We start from the raw sequence: 23280 nt of genomic DNA, 5'->3' as shown, positions 1-23280 counted from the left end.
CTGACAAGGGCGGGGGCTGCTAACTCCATCGGCTGACAAGACGTTATGGTGCGTTCAAGGCAACCCGTAACTCGTGTTTTTCCGACCTGTGAAATCGTACCAGTTTGATCTGGTTCACGGGTCAGAAGTTACGAGTGGCCGTTATAGTGCACTTTCACAGGCAACAGGACGGAGAAACGCGAGTTGTGGGTTGCCTGGAATGCTACAAAAGTCGTAAGTCGTGACTTGAAGCCGTAACTTACGGTTTCAAAAGCCTGCCTGGAACGCAGCATTAGCCAAAACGACCAGATCGCTTACTTCTGCTTTAAATAAGAAGATAAAGAAAACTGGTAATGTTGAAATGCTTTAGAGTGTCATCTTTCAGAATTCCTGGTTTTGATGCACAAAATTGTGAAATAATAAATAAATAAAATGTTCTGTAATGTTTCAAGGATCTTTTTCAGTTTTCAGTTTCAGTTTGCAAAAGATGTTTGATATCCATTCATCCATCTGTATTATCTATCATCATTTATTATGTTATTGCCTGTTTTTATCACACAATTTCACCAAAAAAGGAGAAGGAAACCTGATGAATCTGATACTGTTGCCTCAGAACTTTAATAATAATGTAGAAACAATACAAATACAATTCAGACCTACATAACCTACATAATTTGTCCAATCCAAGTAACTGAACTAAGGAAATACATTTTGACAAATGTTTAGTCTCTAGGTTGGAAAAATTGTGAAACTGCATTTTCATATATATATATATAATATATATATATATATGGAATTCAAGATAAGAGGATAAGACCAAGAGAGTGTATGTTGGTAAGGGTTAATTCAAATTTGGGAAACATCATATCCGTCCTTGAGGTGGATGGTGTCTTCTTGGTACTTTAGCCTCCTTACGTAATACCACTTTATTAATGTTTGAATGTCACAACCTTTCTATTACTATGTGTTGCACCACTTTACTTTATCACTTTTGTTGTCCATGCACATGGGTACAGAAATTCACATGGTCATTAATTCTGACTGCTCTATGTCTGAATCTTGTGGTCGGGTCTTGGCGACAGATGCTGAGTTGGTGAAAGGCCGTGCTCTCAATGCAAAATTTCTCATAATGCCAGAAAAATACAAACACGCAGGAGAGAAAGACTGTGGAGAAAAAAAGCAGTAGTGAGTTTTGAAAAAAAAACTAAACATTTAGGCTTTTGGATCGAGGAAATCTCTGAGAGATGAAATGCAGGTGATATTACAAGATTAAATCAATCACATGAAATGTTGAAAAATGAAATATGTTTTAATTGGACACTTGAACAAAAGTCAGAGAAGCACTTCTTTGTCATTATTCAGATTTTATTGATGTAATCCAACCGTTTGGAGTCAGGAAAGTAAACGCTAATTATAAAATGCTTTTCTTTGTCTTTGTGCCAAACAGGAATAGTAACATGGCTCAAAATGTCAGCCACAGCCCTTCTTACCAATCCATGTGGTGGTGGTAGTCTTACTGCTTCTGTGGTTTTCAAACTGCAGTAAGAACTTCTGTTGCCTGTTTTGTCTTCTTCTTCTCCTTGTTCATTGCTGGTAAGGAACTGAACACAAATTATTAGGGGAGGTCTTTTGGGGCAATTCTAACACCACACATTGCAGCTATCCTTTGTGGGGGAAAAAAACTCTCATTGAATAGGCACAAACAAAGGTTGTGCCCAGTTTTATTTTTCTTATCACACTGTTATCCCTGTATTGTGCAGTAGTTTCTCTTGTTTTCTGCCTGTCTTTTGCACCAAAAGGTGTCATGCACAGTTGGAGTGTGCCACTATACTGTATAATTCAAGTTGAGCCATTTGAAGTTTGAGCATTGGTGGCTAAACTGATATAATTAGGATTTAATACAGTCAATTTCACTTCAGTCCAGTATCAGCATTATACTAATACCATCTCCACTCTGATAGTGTCAGTGTCAAATCTTTGGTTTGTTTATTGTTGGTAAAACAGCCTCCGTCTCAAAAAGTGTTTTACTACTTTCTTGTGTTTCTTTGCTTTCCACAGGTAATGTGTTGATCTATATTGTGTATGAGGCCAAGTACAACAACAACACAACACAAATCAGTTCTTACTGCAACACACTCTACATGGTTGCCTTCTGGACTAACAGCTTGTCTTTATGGCTCCTCTTTATCTTCTTGTACTGTTGTAGGCAACAACAGCTTGATGATGATGATGAACAAAGACCCCTGTGAGGGGGTAATATCAGCCCATGCCCCAGTCGTGGTCATGGTCATGATCATGGTCATATGATCATGATTATAATTGTGATTGTGATGGTGATTTTGATTGTGATGTTGGTGATTATGGTGATTGGTGAATATATAATGATCTTGACACAGAAATATTATCATTTACACTATACAAAATACAAAACCCTACTTATTGTTATTTGTTTATTGATTTAAAATGTAAAAAAAAAAAACTGTAGTACTATTGATGACTGATAAATCTTTTAACACAGAAATATCATAATTTACATAATATGTAAAATATAATATGATGTTTCCTTCCTCTTTTAAATGTAAATAATTTTAAATTGCTGTGTATTATGTAAAATTACCTCAAGATATTACAAATAGCTAATATTTTTAGTCTTTATGTAAAGTTACACGTTTTTAAAAGAGATTCTTGACTGGTAATGTGATCTGTGAGCAGGATTTGTGAGCGAGGTTCACCAGTGCTTTGGCGTGGATGGACTTAAAGAGGAGAGTGAAGCTGACATGTCAGTGTCAACCTTTTTCATCAACCCAGTTGTGTGAGACATCGAGGAAATGTCAAATGCTGACACATACTGCCCAAAAATTGTGTGTAAAATATATGTAGTACATACATATTGATGATCTCTGATTATACACAGTTCACTAGTTCAATAAGAAGTTAAAGAAAATTGGTATTATTGAAATGTGTGTCATCTTTTGTGTCATCCTTTTTCAGATTTTTCCAGTTTCAGTTTGCAAAAAAGATGTTTGATATCCATTCATCCATCTGTATTATCTATCATATATCATTTATTATGTTATTGCCTGTTATTGTCTTTTTATCACACTATTTCACCAAAAAAGAAGAAGGAAAGCTGATGAATCTGATACTGTTGCCTCAGAGCTTTAATAATGTACATAGAAACAATACAATACAATTGAGACCTACATTTGTCCAATCCAAGTAACTGAACTAAATAAATACATTTTGACAAATGTTTAGTCTCTAGGTTGGAAAATTGTGAAACTTGGCAATCACAAGTTCTCAGTGCCAAAGCTATCATCATACATCTTGTGCATACAACTACATTTCATGCTAGATTTTGTCATTAGTGTTCTTCACCTTCAAATAATGTTTAGAAAGATTAGAAACCACTGAAATCCAGTGGGAAGATTAATTAACTTGTCCTGAAATATACAACCTAATGTATATAATACATGGAATTCAAGATAAGAGGATAAGGCCATGAGAGTGACGACAAATTAATCATTTTGCAAGACTTTGCATCTGAGATGTCAGGAGCTGCTGTTGTCTTTGTCATATAGTCAACTGAGAATCTTTTGAACAACCCATTGCAGCTGCAAGTGATAAAACACTGAATCTCTAAGAAGTAAATGCACTACATGCATAACATGCTCTCACTCTTCAGCTTTAAACCAACGATGGTTGTTTCTTCTCATGAGAAACTGAAGCTACTGAGAGACAATGAATGCGCTTCAATGAAACCACAGAGAAACAGGAACACACTGTGCATGCTGGTGATGTGACCAACTCTGTGTGGTGAACTGCACCAATTGCCATCAACACTGTGAAGTTAGGGAACCCACAGAAGACGTATATGGCAGCAGTGGTCAAAAACAAAGCAGCAGAGCATCATGGCAAGTCATACAGCTGTTCTCTACAGACTGGACACACAGCCATAAAAAACTAAACAAAAACAACAACAGCAGCAGAACAAAGTAGCAGAGACACTGGCACCCAAAACACTGAATCACACATTCCCCACAATGTATCTGGATCACCTATCTGCGTATTTCCATATTGACAGGAGTCGGTCTCTTCACCAGCTCCCCCCAAAGCATCATGGGAGGTCACACAGTTGTTTCTACAACCTGGATAGTTGGAATTGTGGGGTGGGCAAAAATACTGATATGGCAATATATCGTGATACTTTATATCGCGATACGATACTGATATATTCAATATTTAAATATCGTTTTTTTTTTTTTTTTTGGCTTTTGATGCCTTTATTGATAGTATAGTTTAGAGAGACAGAGAGAGGGGGGATTGAGGACTGTAGCCTCTACATGTGGCGCCTGCTTAACCTCCTGCTCCACTCGATGCCCCCCAATATCGATATTTTTTCAAATAATAAATCGTCTTTCAGACGTGAATCCAGTACGACTTCCGCACCTCTGCTCCGCGAGGTGTCACTGTACTGCTACCTCAGACAGTGTGTACATGCAAATATGTTGTTGTAACTTGCACTTGTATAAAATGGCATGGATAATTTGAATTACATTGCTTTGACTGTTTGTCCCATAACTTATCACTATCAACTGACGTACATACAACTCGGATTTTAAGATGCATAATGCCTTTTACATTTTTCAGTGAACTATGTAGAATATATGTAGAATATCGCAATATATCGCAAAATTTGGATATCGCAATATCGTGTCGTGACTCAAGTATCATGATGCATATCGTATCGTGAGGTCCTTGGCAATACCCACCCCTAGTTTGTGATGTTAAAAACAAGCAGAAACTTACCCATAACTGTCCTCTCTAATAAATATACATTCACCTACTTATCATTAATGTGTGAGATGTGACCACTTCCTTTTCTTCCTCCTTCTAAGTCATAGCGTTAGTCAAACAATCTCCACATTCACATTTCCTCTCAACTACAACAGTTACTGGGAGAAAAATTTGGAGTCAAACTTTTACCTTGATTTTTTTCAACATTTATTTGTCTTCATTTGCACAACACACAGTTTGAGATTCATCAATCTAAAATAATCAAGTTTCTCAAATTTGAATTACACACCGCTCCCCGCTACCATACACTCTCTTGACTCTTGGTGATCTTGTCTTGGCTTTGTTGAGTTTTATATTACTGTAGGTCTTATATTTCAGGACAAGTTAATTCATCTTTTCCACTTGATTTGGCACTTATAACTTCTAAAGGAAGAAAAGGGCTGGTTTAGTTAAATTACTTGGATGGAACAAATATGTAAAAGTCAGACTTAGTATTATTTCTATGTACATCATTAAAGCTCTGATATACATTAGTATAAGGCAACAGTGTCAGATTTATTAGTCAGTACTGTATCTGGTTGTAGACGGCTATGATTTTGCAAATATTTGCTATAAATAACAATCAGTGTAACATAAATTTGTAGCTCATTGTCCCTATTTGACAAACGTATTAACAAACAAATAATGTAAATAAAGTAGCAATAGCTGTGCTCTGAATCAGGTGTGAGCCCAGTCTGTGGCTCAACGTGTAAACAATACATTTCACATGTTTCTTACAAACAGAATAAATCTATCTCATCTTCAAATTTAGCATGGATTCGTTGGAGCTGTGCCACTACAATACAAGGTCGGTGTTAAAATGACACATGTTAGTCTTGCGCTGCACATTGTGTGTTTAATAAAGAGTGCCCTGAATGTGTTTCCCACTGCTCAAGGTGGCGGCAGCAGACGTGATGTGTTCAAGTACAGCGCCACAGAATCCATGCTGGCTCCTCTACGTGTCCGAGTCCACGTCTCTAGATGTTGTCGTCGGGGTCGGCCCGGCCACACAGGAAGAAGCAGAGGAGGACGCAGCAGCCTCCGAACAGGAACAGAGCCAGGAGGATGTAGACCAGAGTGGTGGTCCAGAAGGCAAACAGGTAGAGTGTCCTGTTGCAGTATGAATCCGGGTCTGTCGTGTTTTTGTCGTAGTTGGGCGCGTAGATAGAATAGATCCACACGTTACCTAGGAAAAAAAAACGTCAAAGTTACAGTGACCTCACGAAATATGTCTTTGGACAGATGTGACATCTCTGTAACACCTTACAGACACCTGTAACACCTTACAGACATATTATAACCATTTTCCACAAATTTAAATAGTTTCCCAGGTGTCTTAAAGACATGTTTGTGACATGCTTCGGTCAAAATACCCCAAGGATCAAACATCACAGCTCTTTGCATCCACTCAAAACAGCCCTGTTCAGAGTAGCTGGTTTCAGTGCCTGTCCCTTTAAATGCAAATGAGCTACTGCTCACCCCGCCCCTTTTACTGGTACCAGTACTCACAGGTAGGGGTGGTAGGCCTATTATGCAAATTCAAACACTAATTACATCATTGTCAGACAACGGAGAGAACAGCTTGTAAAACCACATAGTTTTCAACCTCGAGAGCCTGAAAATTACAGATTTTTGTCAAATATCACATTTTGGAGGCCGAAAGGCAAAAAAAAACACCCAAATATATGTTTAAAGAGCCTAATATGTCCACTTTAAAAGGACAATTCCAGGCGAATTCAACTCGGGGGTGTATTTTCCTGTCATTTTAGGTCTAAAAGAAGGAATCTGAAGATTTTCAGTTTAATTGCTCCTGTTTTGTGGTAGCTGCGTCTGTCCCTGCATCGCCACGGCAGCAATAAATGGGAGTGGATGTAAGTTCCGCTGTTTAGGCTGTTTACAGTCCTCAAAGCCGCAATTTTTTCCACAGACAGCGTCAGATGGCTACTCAAACATGCACCGAGAAGTTTATTTACTTCAAGCAAGCCGACATGTTTGTAAAACTAGATCTAATTCAAAGTCTCCCGGAGTCTCGTGCGAGACCGAGTTGCCGTGCGCGGTGTGTTCAGGCGCAGTGGGAAAGCTCCCGTTTGTGTCATAAACACAGGAATATCAACTCTTTACTTGCTTCAAGTAAAAAAAACTTCTCGGCGCATGTTTGAGTAGCCACCTGACGCTGTCTGTGGAAAAAAAAAAGTACACTTGAAGCAAGTCAAGAGTTGATATTCCTGTGTTTATGACACAAACAGTAGCTCCCACTGCGCCTGAATACACCAGCACTGCAACTGGGTCTCGCGCAAGACTCCGGGAGACTTTGAATTAGATCTAGTTTTACAAACATGTTGGCTTGCTTGAAGTAGAGAACTTACATCCACTCCCATTCATTGCTGCCGTGGCGATGCGGGGACAGACGCAACTACCGCAAAACAGGAGCAATTAAACTGAAAATCTTCAGATTCCTTCTTTTAGACCTAAAATGATAGGAAAATACACCCCCGAGTTGAATTCACCTGGAATTGTCCTTTAAGAGATTTCTTTCAAATTTATAAAAAAAAAAGAAAAAAAATCACCAGGGATCAGGGACAGCTGGGTAGATTCTGGTGGCCAGAGGTCAAAGGTCAAGGTCAGTGTGACTTCACATAAGGCTTTTAAGCCATTACTGAAGATACCACACATAAATTCTGACTAAATTGCATATTAATGGTTCATATTTTAATATGACTGTGGATGAACAGGGAAGTAATGTGACACCAGTCAGAGTGAGGAGTGATTCTAGTTGAGGAGAAACTTTCCTTCAGTGTCAGTGCAGCTATGAAGAACCTGGCTGACAAAGGTGTGGAGGAGGATTGTGCTTGATTTTAATGGAGAGTACACACTTACGATGTCAATGAATTCACTCAATTTAAACCAAAGTGGATAGAAGTGATTATAATTAAGGAATATAATGTACACAATGTAACGCCAGCAGGTCAGAGAAGAAAGCGACCTCTGTCTGTGTATGTCTCCAAATAAAACTCAAATAAAGTGTCAACATATAATTTGAGTTAGACCAGAGCTATTTTTTCAGCTCTGGTCTCACTGCGACTAGAGACACTTCTTTATACTCACCCAACATGTATTTGTATTAGGTTGGTATAACTGTAAAACAGAGTGGGAGACTATTGGGAAACATTAGGTGGACATCTAGTGGCTGTTTCATGTCACTACAATGTGTTGATTCTCCTGCTGGAGTACTAAATGGTATGAAAAATAAAATAAAATAAAATAAAGGAAGAAATCATGGACAATTTGTTTTTCTTTCATCAGGATTTCCTCCAATGCATCATTACATCAAAAAAAACAGGAGATTTTTTTTTAATCTTATCTTATTATAAACCTTTACAATCTACTGTTTTCAGATTTAAAACCATGTTGATCTCCTGCTATGATTTAGTTTCAGTTTGATATTCAGCTGCCTTTGGATTTAGAAACTCGTCCAGTTTAACCACAGACTGTAAATAAAGATGGATGTCGCCTCAGTGATGTCACTCAGGGTTTTGATTAAGAGAACAGGCCAAGAGGAGGAGCAGGTGTGTTCACCTGTTTGTGGCTAGAACACACTCACCCGACTGTGACCGTGTGAATGATCCTCACTAAAAGCAGCAACACACAGATTAAAGTTCACACCGGTACAGTCATCACGCGGGATGAAATGAGCCGCAGAGAGTGAAACTGTTTTTGTCCCAGACTGTAAACATGTTTTATTGTGTGTCGTCTGTCCTCCACTCACCGGCTATGAACCAGCAGAAGAGAAGAATGACGTCAGCGAGTTCCACGTTAAGCAGACTTGACTGAGCGGGTTGGTGGTGCCGTCTTCAGGCTCCTGGGCGCAGGCAGGCAGGAGAGCAGGGCCAGCACCAGGCCGAACACCCCCACCACGATCAGATAGATGGGGATGTAGGGCTGCCGTGGACACTCATTCAGATACACTGACCCTGTTGGACACAGGAGGGATCTGTCAGTGTTTTGAAGAAATGAAACAAACACCACTAATCGTGTGCATGATCCACTCACCGAGTGCAATCTGCGCCGAAGGCAGATGCACAGAAACACCTTTGAACATCCTGAAAGAAGAGGAAATATAGATTTAATTTGAAAGAACAGACACTTTAAAACTCTTCTCTGAACCTGACATGAATCAAACTGAGGCACGAGTGTGTGAGTGTGAGTGTGTGTGTGTGTGTGTGTGTGTGTGTGTGTGTGTGTGACCATCAGCTCTCACCCAGCATCGGCTTTGGGATTGAGGAGGGCGACGGATGTGTTGAAGAAGCCCGTGCTGGACATTGTAGCGGTGATGATGGCTCCGACCTGCAGAGGAGGAGACAGATCTAAGATTATGATGATCTATACAAACCAGAAGATGAGAGGAAAACAAAGGTCTGAAAATACACAAGTTCTTACTATTTTAGCTTTCTTTGTTTGATCACTTTATCAATTTTACAACTGAAACTACTCATGAATTAATCAACCATACTTAATCAGCGCCTATCTTGATAACAAATAAATTACTTTGTGTCATTTTTCAAGCAAGAATTTGTATTTGAAACGTCAGGATCTGCTGTTGTCTTTATGATATGTTACAGTAAACAGAGAATCTGTATTTCATGGATAGGCGTTTGAAAATCTGAATAATAACTTGAAATTTTAAGTATTTTACCATACCTCATACACCAAACAATCCATTGATTAATTAAAACAATAATCAGCAGAGTAACCGTAGCAAACAGGAGCTTTTAGTTGCAGCCATGATGCACATTCAAGGCAAAACCAGGAAACTAGACATCTTTACCTTCTCTCTTCTCACTCTTCAACCTTCAAACAATATTTGGCTGTTTTCTCTCATGAGAAAATTAAAGTTCTGAGAGATCATGACTGATCATGATCATAAAAACAGAGAAAACAGGAACACACGTGCAGGTCCTGTGATAAACTCAGTGTTTTAAAGGGGAACTGCACCAATTACCGTCAACTCCATGTAGGCTGGGAACCCACCGGAGACAGATGTGACAGGAGGGGTCAAAAAGCAGCAGACGTCCAGATAGAGAGACAACCGAAACGCTGAATCACACAACTCCCACCATGCAACTGGATCGCCCTTTTGCATACTGCATTTCCCATTAGACCCACAATGCCCCTTTCTTTCCTCAGTTTGCAGTCAGGGCCCTGAGGAGTCGGACACATGGCCTGTTCAACAGCTCCCCCCAGAGCATCATGGGAAGTCATACAGCTGTTTCTACAACCTGGATAGTTGGAATTGTTGGAGTCAACACTTTAGGTAATTACATTACAAGACCTGTCCTGTATTTAAATCTTATTTGCATTAAACATAAGCTGAACAAGTGGTGCGTTTAAGGACCAGCCGTGACACATACAGTATGATCAGTATGTGGTTGCTCATTAGGGAACTTACAATTTGATTAAGTCATGGGTCAGGTCAGGTCCTCCCACATTCAGTTTCTATTTGTAAAAGTCCCCCAGTGAGGGATGAGTGGTCTTATCTGATCCTGTCCGATTTATTTATGAATAGAAAATCTAATCACAACACACTGAGGGAACTTTAACCATCTCATTCCTGTTCACACTGGAGTGAATTCAAAGCAACATGACTGATTGAGAGGTTTGACTGCATTCCCTAAAGCCAGTCTGACCAACGTTACAACACCGCAGCGGCGACAACAAGAGTCGACCTGTGCGTTACTGTCGTCACAAAAACACACTCAAACGCGGTAATTTGTCCCAGTATTAAGTTGTATTTTAGAAGTTTGTGACGACTCAACAGCAATAACAGATAAATACATGAGTAAGTTAACAATACACACAAGCATGACCAAGTTCAGCTCCAGCTGAGTCACATGCCGAACAAACCTGCAGCAGATAAACTTCACCCGCAGCGAGTCAACAGGCTGTCCGATAAATGGGTTCACAGGCGCGTGCGTCGTCCTGTTTAGCACAAGAAAGCGTCGATTAAAAAAAACAACAAAGCAAAGAAGAAAAAAAAAAAGTAACCCACCTATTCCTTCACCGTGTCTCCAGCCACTGCCTGAGCTGCTGTCAACCGCGCCCTGCGGGATGCCGAGCCTCCACCTCTCGGGAGCGCGCGTCCACAGGGAGAGAGAGGGAGGGACGGGGGCGTTCCACGTCTGTCAGCCGGTTGGAAAGGTGAGTTAACGACAGTAAAGGCTTCTGCACGGTCAGTGGGCCTGATGACAGGACTTTGGATGACTGGAGTAATGATTCTCAATCTTGTCTGAAACTTATCTAAAGTTTTGACATGATAAAATAAATATATAGCCTACTTTTTTTTTTTTTTTTAATCATGGAAATAATGAATAATTTCTTTTTCAGGATCATGCAAAAAGTCCATCCCCACATTATAAAGCCATAGGTAGAAAGAGTGAAATAAAGCAGCAGCCAATACTGTATGACTGTAAAGGCTGGTGAGTCAGAGCATGATGCTCCCAACAGCAGCACTTACACAGTAACACAGTAACAGGCCCAGGCTCCTGATAAACAAATGCAGTCAAATGAGGTCAGATTAACTCTTGAATAGCTCCTGGGCTTTATCTTGAGTTTGTATATTTGCTTTGAAACAAGCTGTGGACTTAGTTCTGCCTTCATTGCAGGTGATGTCATTTTCCTGCTGCAGAAATGTTGTTAAAAATAAGTCTGTCACAGTGTGTCTTTTAAAAATGCTAAATATTTTATGAATTAGATTTGATCATGACTAAATTCCGGTTCTTTTATTGTCTTTTTTACTTTGTGAGTGTGATTTTAAGGTAAGGCTAATACAACATTTTACTTCTAATGAACCTTTTTTCTTTTTTTTTGCTATTTACACTTACAAAAAAAGTTGTTTCCAGTTTACCTGCTTCTAGTCCACCATGATTAGATATGAGACTATCTGATCCCAACAGAAGTGAGCAAACAAACAGGCAGAAATTAAAACCTTAAGCCACAAATCTCAAGGAGGCTGAAGTCAAAAATTAATGTGTTTTCTTAAATATGTAGTTTTATAATTCATTTAATCATTTAAAACTCAAATAAATTAAATCAAGTTCATCAACAAGGATATTACTAACGCCATTAATGTGAAAAACACCGTTAATAATTTAGACAAAGTACATTACATTACAATCAAGCATCAACAACAGAGATAATGGCAAAAACAAGTGACATAAGCAACACATGAATTAATAAATACAATAATTTCACACAACAGAACTAGTTTTGGCAGCAGATTCACTGCTGAGGTCGTGTGTATCTGACCAGCAGATTCACATTAACAGAAACTTCACATTTTATCTGCACCTTTGTTTAATATGAGTCTGTTGGACACGCGTCTCCACCGGGAAGGACGGTGGTTGCCATGGCTCAGCGTGGTTTCCCGCGGTGACCGGACGATGCTGTCACAAGTCCGTGAGGCAGACGCTGGAGGACGTCTCGACGTAGACGCGACCCCGGTGTCCCGAAGCGGACTGACCGCCGCGCAGGTCGATGACGTGACTCCGGCTCCTCTCGGACTCGGACGTCTGGAGTCGAGCGAAAACGCCGAGCAGAGAGTCCCACAGCAGCCTCGGCTCCACAGCTGCACACGACACACAACACACACACTGAAGAGGGCCGTACGTGTGTGTGCCTATCATCAATATGTGTGTGTGAGGGCATTGAATGTGTGTGTGTACCTCTATAGAGATGTGTGTGTCAGGGTTTCTCCTGTAGAAGATGGTCCTGAGGTTGAATTCAGGGTTTCCTTCCTCCATGAACACGCGCGTCCTGATGGTGTCGCTCTCACATCGCACTGTGGCGTAAACATCTGGAGCTGCGACCAGACAACACAACATCAGGAGAGACAAGAAAACAAGCACAACTAACAGCTCTCTCTGAAAATACTAACAATAACTCAGAAGATTTTATAACGACCAATGTAACATGAATGAGTTTTGTATAGAAACGATGTTGCCCTGTTTCTGATCTACAGACCAGATGTTGTGCCGACTGACCTGTGTGTTTGGGGGGGGCTCAGTCCTGAACGCCCTGCGCAGGTGGACTGTGGTCACCACCGTGGGCTGAGGTAGAAAACACTGGAACACAGAGGGAAGCGGCAAATCCTCCCTCAGCTCCCTACGTGACAGGAAATGTCACAAGGTTAAAAAAAAAAAGTAGAAAGAAAACAGGAAGTTAAAATCTGAGATCAGCTACTTCTGCATCCTGAAGATTAGTTCACAGTTTAATTCGTTAATGTTTAATAAGATCACCCAGAATTTCGTGTGTCTGTATGTGGGGACTTAGTTTCTTTTTATTTTCCCCTTTTAATACATATTTTATTTCTGTTTTGCACCATTATCATTCAAGTTTTTTGTTGATTTCACTTTTACTGTAAGATAATCCAACATTGTAAGAATCATGCATGCATCAAGCGTGAGTATAAAATATTAAAAAAAATACATGTTCTATGCAAATCAAAATATCATTCGATTCCCTTCTACAAAAAAAAACAAAAAACAAACACAACACAAGTATAAAAGCAATTTAACATAATCATCATATAACTGTGAGTGTATATACAGTGTTCACATACGTTGATTTTACTGCACACTGCCAGTTACAGCTCCGTTCTTTATGTTTTGCATTCTGGGACAACAGTGTGACCTGTTTATCAACCGAGCACATGGGTCCATTTCACACAAACCTGAGTCTGACGTGAGAAATGGGAGAAGAGTCGCAGCAGGCAGCGTCCGGTGGCGCCCGGCAGGAAGGTGGTGGGCAGCACCACGTAGCGACCCGGAGCCAGAGTCGCCCTCAGCGTGACGCTGCGGGAGTCCATGTAGACGGAGCTGGCCGCCTGCTCCACCACGCACTGCACCCGGCTGCAGCGGTTCACCTCCACCTGTGGAGCAGCAGCAGGTACAGTAGGGTTGTGATGCTCCAGACCGGTCGAGAGAACAGACTTTCAAGGTCGTGTCTTGTCTTGGACAAGGCAAACACCAGACATACACAAATATTTGTTCTGAGACTGAAGAATATTACTTTTTTTGTAAATGTACATTCAAATTAGGGCCAACGGCGTGAATTTTTGGAAATATTGTAGGGAAATTTCTGGGAAAACGTGGTACAATTTCTCCAATAACGTTTAAACATTTCTAGAAAAAAGTAGTAAAATTTCTCAAAAAAAAAAAAAAAACAGTTTAAAAATTCTAGAAAAAAAGTGGTAAAACTTCAAGAAAAAGTTGGGGACCCCCTTGAACCCTCTCAAGGACCCCTGAGGGTCCCTGGACCCCACTTTGAGAGCCATTGGTTTATGTAATGTAATTTAATAACTTTAAAATGATTAAAATTGTGTGTGTCTGCTTGTGTAACCATCTGAAAAACTTCAGCAGGTTTCGGTGCTGTGTCACAAGGTTTAGAATTTTATATAAAATAACATTTTCTTTTTCGCTGAGGAATAATGTAAATATCAAGCCACAGGATTGTCGTGAGTACTGATACTGAATACAGTAATGGTCTTGAAAATGGTCTCCCATTGATCTGGTCTTGGTCTTGGTCTTGGACTTGGTCTCAGGTTCGGTGGTCTTGACCACAGCTGTAGGAATGTGATATCTGACCTTTTGAGCTGCTCACCTTCAAGCACCTCGAAGCCGATGGGGAGGTTTTCTCCTCCTCCATCTTTCCTCTGTATCCTCCTGTCCTCCTGCTGCAGACAGATCAGCACCTCCTCTTCTTTGCCCCCCACTGCAAACATAAACTGTCCAGAGAGAAAAAGTCACGCTCAAGCTCAAACTTCCTGCTGTCAAGTTAAGATCCTCTTCAGTTTTACCTGTGGATTGTGCAGGAAGGTCTCTCTGTGGTTGAAGCATCCTCCACATCGACTCCTCTTATCCACCTGCGCCTCCCATCGCCCGTTCTTCTCCGCACCATCATCCTCCCTCATCGCCCTTTTCACCGACCTATCCCTCTCACCCCTTCCTCTCCTCCGTCCCTCCTGCTGACTCTCCCCGAGCCTGGCCTCTTTCCTGTTCCCCCGCTGCTGCTTGGTCCCTCCGGGTTTGCCGCTGCTCTTCCCCAGGGTCAGCGCATAGCTGCCGTGGAGGACGGTGGAGGAGGAGGAGGAGGAGGAGGAGGAGGGGGGCAACCCTGGGGTGGCAGGAGCCGGGGCCCACTCCCCGTAGCAGCGCGCCCCCTCCAGTGACAGCTGGTCCACAGCAGTGGCTCTCTCCCACCAGCCGGCACACCACCACGTCGGTGAAGTATCCACAGAAATCCTGGAAATCCAATCCTGAGCGAGAGGAAACCGACACAAGTTTAACTGTTAGTCTGGATCAGAAACACACAAGTTAATATGCACAAAAAATCAGAGCAAGAGACCAGGTGACTGTTACCGATTTCTTTTAAAATACAGGTAATAAAAACTAATGTACCAAGAACTCCCCAACGTCTCGAACAATGAGGCCCATCTTCTCCCTCACTGCAACGACTCATCTGCTGCCACCTGCTGCGACCTGCAGGGGCGTGCACGCCAATAAAGTCAAAGCAGCAATAAAAATAAATTTAAAAAAGCAAAAGCTGTAACGTCCAACACTATGGAAACGACATATGAAAAGTGCAAGTTCAACTTCTGGAAACCTTTTAATGGTCCGTTTTGGCCATTTCCAAGAGTTTCTCAGCGTTTCGTAATGCAAACGGCAGATGTCCTCTAACTGTGTAATTCCAAAACTATTGTAAAAAATGTCAGACATTGTCCAAAAAATGTTTGCAGTGGCGCTGTAAAACGTTGTAAAAAAAAAAGCCTGACACTGTTAAATGACAGCAGAGGTTTAATTCCCTGATCTCCTGCAAAAGCGTGATGATGTACTCACAGTCACACATGTGGCAGATGGAGTCAGTAAAGTGGCCTCACCTCTGACTCCAGGCGCCCGTCCAGTCCGTGGTCCCCCATGGGTTCCTCATGCGCACCATGAGGAAGTTTTGATGCCCCGCCCATTGTCGACGGTCGTCAGCGTCGACCTCTCTCCCCCGGCCTCACCTTCCTCACCGCTGTGATCCCGTAAGCGGGACCGCGGACCATGCCGCAGTCCAACACCCGACTCCACATGTCTCGCCCTCGCTGGCTGTGAAACGAAAAGGACACAGAACTTATTTCAGCCTGTTAATTTTCAATTTAAAACTTTATTGGCAGCCAGAGTCAAAGAATGACACAGGCCTTATAAGACAAAATCAAGTTAGTTATAGAAACCAATACAATCTTTTATTTTTATAGAAAAAAAATTAAAGAAGGAGAAAAAGAACAAACAAAACAAACAAAAAAACAAAAAATGAGAAACGAACTGAAGGAAAAATAAATTATATAGTGCATAATACTGTACAATAGATACATGAATTGAGTGGGGAAGAAGAGAAGAGCCATTCATTTTCTAAAACACTGAATACTCTCTAGATAAAACAAACACACCCTGACCCGTATGGAGCAGGTGATGAGGGCTTTGCAGTCGTGGGCCTTGGTTAACGTCTGGAAGAGCATCCTCCTGTGGTCGCTGTGCAGGGTGAGGGCCTCGCGGTCCAGGCTGAGAGGCTCCGAGACGCCACCGGTGAAGTCGATCAGAGCCTCTGCTGTGTTTCCTCCCTCCAGGGCCTCGTAGCAGCCGTTCAGTCTTAAAGGAAGTCAGAAGATGGACAGATTGATTAACTGGTTGATTAATATTTGTGTCAGTTTTCCCTTCTCCTCGCTCCAAAAGTGTTTTGACCTCAAGAATAAGGAACTATTACCCTCATTCTCGTCCTTTAGTGGGTGTGGTCAAAAGGATGGTTCGCCATTTTCGCAAATTCGCCTATTGCCATAATCCCTTTAGTCATAGCAGTAGGTTCATTACCCTTAATTATCAATGCATGTTGTTTTGAGATCAGCGGGGCAGAGACGTGAGCTGCTCAGTGAACATAATGGAGGTGAACGGTACAGGTCCCCTGTCCCTCAAAACTCATCAAATACACAATCCAACAGCATTGTGGCAATAGGCTAATTTGCCAAAATGTTGAACTATCCCTTTAAGGTTACAAAAACATTCTCTCTATGGCAAATAAAAAAGATTATCCTGAACCACCAAGCTTTGATCACACTCATGGTACACTTCTTGTTGAGGCAGCACTAGATCTCAGCCGTGAGATGTAGATTTAACCAATATGGAGGTAATTTCTTGGGGGAATGAGCTCTTGTGTCAGGACGTGATCTGTGATATAGCTGTTAATTACTGATAAAACTTGATGGAAAAAGCAAGAGTGGGTCTTGAGCAGGAGAGAATCTCTAAGGTCCTGAGGTAATATTATTGCATGTAGTGGAGTCGTATAGTCGGGGTAGAAACTCTACTCTCCCGCATCAGATATCAACCTTGGTTTTTCATTGCCACTACACTTGGCGTAGGCTTTCTCCAGCAGGGCGCTCCAAAACTCCCTGTTGTAGCTGAGCGACAGAAGAGCAGCACGCCATCCCCGCTGACCGTCAGAACGGTCGTCCACGACAACATCCATCCAACGGCCGAGGCGCCAGAACCGGGAAATGGAAGATCCCCGCAAACAAGTCGGGGCGTTTTGGGTTCCAGTCCCCTGTTTCCATGTGGATCGGGGATGACCTGGGAGGAAGAGGAGTAGGAGAGTGGGATATGAAGCGAGAAGAGGGAATCGGAGGAAGAAATAAAGAGCAACAGCCAGGTTACAGATACTCAACCCTCTTCCACAGAGACGGCTCGGAGGCAGGCAGGAAATGGCAAGCCATCATCCAGCAGTTACCCAAGACTGCCTTGGTGCAGTGTCACGAGTGCTGAATCCATCGACGAACAGACGAGGGTCCTTACATATTTCCTAGAAGAAGATCAGCAGAAAGAGAGAAGAATATATGTTACCAAATGTTCACTAGAAGTTGCAAACTCTGGCCTGTTCACCTTTTAGGCTCCTCTCTTTCTGTATCCCGATTCTCTTTCTGGATGAGCGGGGTTTCAAACGGCTGCTAATAGACTGTTTGTTTTGTTGGCTGATTTGTATAATAGTTCAACATTTTTATCATGATGTCTGAAAAATTTAACTATGCAAGTTGGTCATAAAAACTCACAGCTCACCCTCCTGCCTCCCCTCCCTGGCCATGTGCATTCGTTTTCAACGAAGCCGGTGAGAAGGCAATCTGTGGAGCGACGTCTACAGAGGTGGGTAAAGTTAAAGTGACTACAAGTAGTTTCGGAAAGCGAAGTGTTTTCACGCTACATTTCCCATGAGCCTCCGTGTGCATTAGTGAAATTCAGCGCAAGACGACGAACGCGAAAACATTTGCCAAGAAATTTTAATCAAGAACGAAAGTCGGAGGTTCGAAGACGATCAGATACCGTCGTAGTTCCGACCGAAAACGATGCCAACCTAGCGATCCGGCAGCGTTATTCTCATGACCCGCTGGGGCAACGTCCAGGAAAAACTGAAACTAGGAAATGCTGGCGAGGTCGACCACTAAATAATAATATCAAAATAACTATAAAGACAAAATTGACATATGAGACACTTTATAACCAATAGCAAACTCCTCGGGGTCTCTTTAACAACAGATTATGATTAAGGGTCGTGTTTGTGTTGTAGTGTTTTGTAAAGCAGTCCATGTTTCTGACAAGACGAGATCTGACAGGAGGCGCTGAACTCGCAAAGTTGTTTTTTGTCCAAGAGAAGCCAAGGTGTAAGGCAGAGAGCCTCCATTCCTCCCTGTAACAAGTCATTAAAACCATCACAATTACTCTGAAGCTGTTGGAATGAAGGTCAAAATCTTGCATAGTACCTCTAGCAGCAGAAAATGAGCTGAACTTTTGAACCACTCATCTGATATGATTGAATTATGCTGCAAATGATGATGATGATGTGTAATAGTATAGCAGAGGTGTCCTCATTTTATAGGAATAATATTTGCCACTCCTGTTTTAAGGGTTAGGGTGTGGATGAGGAAAGGGCTGAGCTTGTGTTGGGTTCAATAGTGCGCAGTTAATTTTCATCCTCTCCTGATGCAACAAACACACGATAGCAGAGAGTGAAGTTTCAGGTAAAAAATCAAAACAATGGGCTGAGGGAGCTACAGAATAATAATCAATGGTCACTTGATCCACCTTTAATATAAAATATGATCGAGAGCAGCCCTAAATGCACTGGCAGTAACATAATGTGGGCTAAGCCGTGTGATTAATGGTGCAGCCGTTAGCGTCACAAGTGTTTTATGAGGCCATGTGAGCTGATTCCAGAGTGTCAGAGCACTGCTGAGGAGACAGATCCTGTCTGCGTGGACCTGTTGATCTCAGTTTTGGACAGGTCAGGTAACAGTAGAAGTGCTGCCGGACACACACACCCACACACACACACGCGCCAGAAAGATACACACACGGTGGGTCGTAACCTCATTAAATGCAACTCAGAGCAGAATCTGAACCTTCTCTCTAAGACCAGATTCATAACAAGCACAGATGAGCAGTGAGCGTCCAGACTGTGACCTGCGCTGCTATGACAGCAAAATAGGAAGTAATAGTGTGTTTTACATTGTTACATGTGTGTATAGTGTGTGTCTGTGAGGCAACAGATGTCATGCTTTCACCCAGCTCCCTGCTGATACACACTCTTCACATACAAAGTGGAGCATTAGGAACACAATACCATTAACCCTCTCTCCTCCAGCCTGAATCAGCAGATAATGACCCGATGTAGTTTCACACTCTGACACCTCAGAGCTCACACTGAACCGACTCTGTGTCTCATCTGTATAAATAAATCAGATTTTATTAAGTATTAAGTATAAATATAAATTAATTGGTGAATTCATTGTGTTGAAAATTAGTTAAAAGTATTAAATTCAGAATCCTAAAAAAAAAAGCCAATGGAAGGTAAATTATTATAATTATAAATATAAATTCTTTTTTTTTTTTTTTTCTTTCATAAACAAGGTATTGTTTACATACAGCTGGAGATTGTGGGGGAAAAAACATGATATTAATGTTGATTAATTTATGTACTAATTAATTAAGAATTAAGAATCGCCCTTTATGTCCTTAATGGTTTTCCATCATTCTTTAACCATGCAGCAAGACTGAGAAAAGGGTATTTAAGTTTGTTTTATTTGGTATTAAAGAGGTCTTAAGTCTTGAATTCACTCCACTGAACACAGATTTGTTTTAATTACAGATTTGGGGAAATAGTTTATTTTAATATCTAATATCTTACCAAGATGAAACAATGACCAGATTAAATCAGATCAGGATCAAAAAGACATTAAAAGATATCCTTTCTTAATCTATTCTACAAAAATAAAACCCTATCCTCTACAACACAATGATAATTCTGTTCACACGCACTTGATCCGCTCCCTTAAAAGTCCTTGTACTGTTACATATAGCCTGTCAATAAATAATTTGTCCTTAGGCTTTAATCTCAGATTTCATTTGTGTTTATATCTAGTGCATTAGACTCCCATTAAACACTACAAGCTCTGTTGTAGCCATAATAAACACTTACACTTATACACATGCTACATCCCACCTCAACACTGGGCTAAAACACCTGGGCTATTTAAACTGGTTGCTACTTTCCTTTGCTCAATCTGTCCCACACACATACACACACACACACACACACACGCAATATAGCAGCACACACCATTTCTGCTCCCCGCGTGCTTAGGTTTCACTGGCTGACGCCTTACCTATAATAGAAGGTTCTTTAATTAACCCAATCTGATGTAAATGTAACACACTGATTCACACGCCCACTCTCAGATGTTTTAAAAACTCTCCGTAGTGGTTCAGAACTCACCACTAAAGCAATGAGAATCATTTTAAGACGAGCCGTCAAACATGAAATTTTCCTCCATCCTTCATCCCACACACCTCACACTACTCACCCTCGTCCTCTTCCAGGTCAGTCCCCGGCGGGGGCTCCCTCGTATAAAAACAGTTGACTGGCCGTTGGTGTGGGGGAAAACGAGGGGGTCCTTGAAGAGGGCGCCCACGACGCAGTGCAGTCCCGCCGCAGACCTGTGGAAAGCTCAGACCCTGGAAGTCGTCGCACAGAAAAGATTCGTTCGGGCGCATCCTGAAAGCTGGAACAGACAGGAGAGGGCCTGGATGGAGGAAAGGAGGAAAGGAAATGTGATGGTATATAATTGAAAATTAAAAATAACTGCAGGGGGCAAGTGTGAGAAATCTGAGCCGCTGAGAATACGTGCTCCACCGAGGCGGATGCAGAGATAACACTGACAGAACGTTTAGAGCAGCACTTTTCTATTAAAAAATCAAAAACCGTCCGATAAAAACCCATTGCATTTATTACACTGCTTTGTTTGTTTTAGTTAAGAGAGGTTACACACTTTTGTGCCTTTAAAAACCTAAGGTAATGTGAGAACGTTACATCCCCAACATGTGACAAAAGTCACTGCGCGCCACTCTTTAATTAAAGAAGACAAGCAAATAAATCCCCATGTGGGTAATCAGCTTGTTGCCCTATTTATTTATCACACATGAAAGTCCCAAAAGTGCAAAGATACTTAAAAATACTCTGTAAACACTGTTTTTTTGCAGATGTTAATATTGCCACTTTTAGTGTCTATAAATTAAAATTAAAAACACTGACTATTGTGTGTTTTGCTCCGTTTATCCAGCCTATATAATAATTATTTATGAAAATATATGATGGGTGTGGTATTTAAATAGAAGCTGATACAACCCTCATATCACTAATAGCAATGTACAATATAGACATTAATAGATTGGTGCATTTTTTTATTTGAGTTCCAAATTTAGTTTTGAATTTCCCCCCCCCCCCCCCCCCCCCCCCCCCCTCAAACTATTTGAGATGTGGTCCAAATTTCACATACCTCTGCAAACTTATTTTTTTCCCTGTAGAATAATTCCGAGTTTGTTTTGCCGTTTTACAAATATTACCTTTACTGATATCATAGACACCAACTTCTGGTTAATTGTGTGAATGTAATTTGGCCATCCTGGTTGTGTAATTTCTCTGCATGCAAGAGGAAGCTGGAGGTCATGAGTTGGGTCAGTGAGTGTGTAAATGTATATATGTGTTGTGTGGTGTGTTGTGTGTTGTGTGTGTGAGTGTGGTTGGGAGAAGGGATAGGGTGAGGAACAGCAGTAAGGTAATGCTCACCGTTATTAGTCCATCAGTTGATATGACCTGCCCAGGACCCTAATTCAGCTTAGTGTGCATGTGTGGTGGGTCTGTGTGTGTGTGTTGGCCCTGTGTGTGTAGATAATCAACTGGTGTGTGATATCTGCGTCCACTGATAGTAAATGCCCAGGGTGCATGTGTGTGTGTGTGTGTGTGTGTGTGGTGTGGGTGTGATGTGTGAGATGTGTGTGTTGCTTGTGGTTAGTGCAGATAAACTGCGCGGGTCCGAGTGTTATCAATTATCAGTGAGGTTATGTTCTTCTTGTATCAGGTTGATGTCGTGACACTAAACTGCAGAGAAACGAACACGCAAAGTAAACACACATTTACAATATATTATTAATCGATCATGACTCATGACTAAGACCGTCCACAGCAAATTCACATCCTGCATATTCACAAGCTTTTAAAAATGGAGGGTGAAGAATACACATTCAGCTTATTTAGTCTACCTGAGGGAAATTTTAATTCCCTTCACAATTCCCTAAAGAATATTTTTAATTTGTATTGCTTGCATTTTATTAATGTACAATTTTATGCCTAATTTTCCCCTAGTGATAATAAATATCATTAAACTACACACACCAGTTAATTATAATGGCATTACATCCTTGATGTAAGCTTTTTGTTTTAGTTTGTAAGGGGGGGTGTTACTTCACCCTGCTGCTTCCCAGTCCCAAGGAATTGAAAATGAACAAATTAAAATAAATTAAATTAAGTAACTGCTCAGTTTTAAAGTTATGTATTGTCCTAAACCCCCGCCAGAGATAACCTGTATAATTGGTTGTTTAGGTTTACTTTTACGTAAACGATCACCAACACTGTGAGTGTGTTCAGCTCCTGTTACAGTGAGGATGGACTTCCCCCGTGTACAGCCTGGTAACAATGCAGAGGTTCAAATATGCCTTTTTTAATCACATCATTAGCATTACTGGAGCCACAACACTGTAAATACAGCCTCTGTAATTTTTTTAATGACTTTCTCTTATGTATTGATTTTGCTTATTATATTATAAGTGTCAAGAAGTGTGATCCTCTTCTAAATGTAGGAATAACCATTGCTTCTGTCTTTAATCAGTGTCAGAAATCAGGAAAATCCATCTTCAACAAAACATAAAGTTTTTGGTTTATTTGTTTCTGGTTTTTATGACTTAATTATTCCTCAAACAACCTGTAAACTATTTAACTACAAGTTAACAATAAGATAATTTAACTGTGTAGCACAGTGAGTAACAAAGACAATCTAAG

At 41.1% G+C, this 23280-nt stretch overlaps 2 pseudogenes; both read right to left on the bottom strand.

Annotated features, from left to right (window-relative positions):
• Positions 1-5700: 5700 nt before the first annotated feature.
• LOC146969260 (transmembrane protein 272-like) lies at positions 5701-10032 on the bottom strand (annotated as a pseudogene).
• A 1920-nt stretch (positions 10033-11952) lies between these two features.
• The window catches only part of LOC146969259 (calpain-5-like), a 13000-nt pseudogene continuing 1672 nt past the window's right edge, over positions 11953-23280 (bottom strand).

This window comes from Trachurus japonicus, chromosome 18, assembly GCF_045865225.1.
Source record: "Trachurus japonicus isolate A0001 chromosome 18, Traja_1.0".
NCBI classification, from domain to species: domain Eukaryota; kingdom Metazoa; phylum Chordata; class Actinopteri; order Carangiformes; family Carangidae; genus Trachurus; species Trachurus japonicus.
Note: the sequence above shows the minus strand (reverse complement) of the source record. Positions and strands in the feature narration are given on the sequence as shown.